Source organism: Gordionus sp. m RMFG-2023, chromosome 1 (assembly GCF_954871325.1).
Source record: "Gordionus sp. m RMFG-2023 chromosome 1, tfGorSpeb1-WG-v2, whole genome shotgun sequence".
NCBI classification, from domain to species: Eukaryota; Metazoa; Nematomorpha; class Gordioida; order Chordodea; family Parachordodidae; genus Gordionus; species Gordionus sp. m RMFG-2023.
The window spans coordinates 39,523,135-39,525,514 of record NC_088775.1 but is presented as its reverse complement, the minus strand read 5'-3'; the positions used below and the strand labels follow the sequence as shown (position 1 = coordinate 39,525,514).

General features: G+C 25.4%; 1 long non-coding RNA gene across 1 annotated transcript; it reads right to left on the bottom strand.

Annotated features, from left to right (window-relative positions):
* Positions 1-397: 397 nt before the first annotated feature.
* On the bottom strand, positions 398-1,289 carry LOC135922445 (uncharacterized). Its single transcript, XR_010570907.1, has 4 exons — positions 1,098-1,289; positions 987-1,055; positions 836-926; positions 398-787 (listed from the first exon to the last, which is right to left on the bottom strand). It is a non-coding gene; the product is annotated as an uncharacterized LOC135922445 (long non-coding RNA).
* Positions 1,290-2,380: the final 1,091 nt, after the last annotated feature.

Genomic DNA, 2,380 nt, shown 5'->3' with positions numbered 1-2,380 from the left:
TAAATATAAAATAATGATTGCAATTGTATAATAATGCTATATAAAATAATGATTGCAATTTATATATCAATAGTATATAAATTTATATTTATTGAGACTATATATTGATGAAGGTATATAAAATAAAGATTGCAATTTGCATATCAATTATAAAATTATATTTATTAAGACTGTATATTGATGGTGGTGCATAAAAATTTGTATATATTGCAATTGAATATTAATTGTATATAAAATGATGATTACAATTTGTATATCAATAGGTGGTATATAAAATAATGATTGCAATTTGTATTTCAATAGTAATATATAAAATTAGGGTTGCATATCAATATTATATAAAATGGTGTAAATTTGGCATAAAAAGCATTAAAAAATGAAAATTTTGACAGCATGATCATAATATTGATAAAGAGTGATGTGAATTTTTAGGTAAAAACCTAATAATTAATAAATATCTATGTAGGCATATAATAGTTTTCTCTATTTTGAGAATATAAATAATTATTAGAAAATAGTAGATTTTTATTAAATTTAGATTTTATAAATTTATATTGGGCATTTTGCTTTAAAAAAATTAATTGTTCCTGAATGGATTATAAATGATGCTAAGATTAAAATTTCCAGGTTAACAAGATAGCATATTTTAAATTTTCTTTGGTTGGTTGGAGTTCCTAATGGATTATATCAAGTAATGCTAAGATTAAAATTTCCCGGTTAACAAGATAGCATATTTTAAATTTACTTTGGTTGGTTGGAGTTTCTGAATGGATTATATCAAGTGATGCTAAGATTAAAATTTCCAGGTTAACAAGATAGCATATTTTAAATTTACCTTGATTAGTTGGAGTTCCTGAATGGATTATATTAATTGATGCTAAGAAGAAAATTTCCAGGTTAACAAGATAGCATATTAGCAATATATTCTAAGAAGAAAATTTCCAGGTTAACAAGATAGCATAATAGTAATATATTCTATAATTTACCTGGATTGGTTATGGTCTCAAATGATGCTGGAGAAAATATTTTAGATAAACTTTCTAAGCAGGCAAGAGCTATAATATGATTATTTTATATAAGATTAATAAAAAATATACCAGTGCATTGTTTGGATACATGAAAGATATTGTTTTTAAATATCCCTTTACCCGCACATGATGGCTTGGTGCATTTGTAATACATAGTAGTATATTACTATCATATTTTCTAAAATGTGAAGGAATCATAAGGTAATATTTATATATAAAGTATATATTGATCAATCAGCTTGTTAAATTGAGCATACAAATTTTAAGCTTAAGATTTAGCAAAAAGTCATGCGACAAAACATCAAAACACAAAAAAAAAGTATATCATGCGGCAAAGTTTTTTTTAAATATTTTAATTTTATGGGATAATCTATTTTAAGGGATACTCTAGTCTATTTTTTTGGCCGATTTTTATACATGAATTAGATACAAAATATTTATTTTAGCAATTATTCAAAGTTAGCGTTGAGATTTTGCCTCTAAGTATTATTTATTAAGAAATGATTCCCGTTCCTAAAATTTGCTGCCTGATTTTTAAATTTGACACAATTCCTAAGGGTTCTGGTTTCAGTTTAGATCTTGTTGGAGCAATGAAATAATTTAAACACCAAATCCTCTAAAATGAATACCACAATATTTTGAACAATATAATATTTATATTTGCATTTTTAGGAAATCGGGTTCCTATATGTTTCATAAAGGGGATCCGGTTCCAAACTCTGGAATATGTTTAAATATTTTATCTGAAAAATGATTTATTAGTAAGTTTATAATTTTTTGTAGCTTTAAATTGATTGGCTCTTTCAGTTCAGATTACATTAATCATTCAATACCGAAATATTAAATTATAGTATTCATTAATCTATGAAAATTTGGATAATATAGTTATGATATATTACTATAGCATTATACAGTAAAATCTTGATAAATATAGTACATTTCTTAGCTGTGAAGATTATGCGAAATATTGTTAAGAGCCAGTCTTGAAGTTCTCAAAATATTTTAAGCTCTGAATTAGTCAAATTTATTCATTACTTCACAAATGGTTCCTGGGCCCACCTCTAATAGTGAATGCAATGTGGTAGATAGATATATGAAAAGAGTCATTGTATTTTGCTAATCTTAATGATACAAATAATTAGTAAAAATATTAAGGAGCACAAATAGGAAGCTGTTCAACACTTATAGCTAGACCTGTGCTCCGAAGCCTAAATTGACGGAGGTGGTTTTAAAATTTTTTTATCAGTGTCCGGTGGCTCGCTAATTTTGTCGCTGCCTAATAAATTAGGGGCGCCTGTGGCGTGCTATTTATTTTAAAAAATTTTTAAATGAATTTTTTTTTCAAATTACAT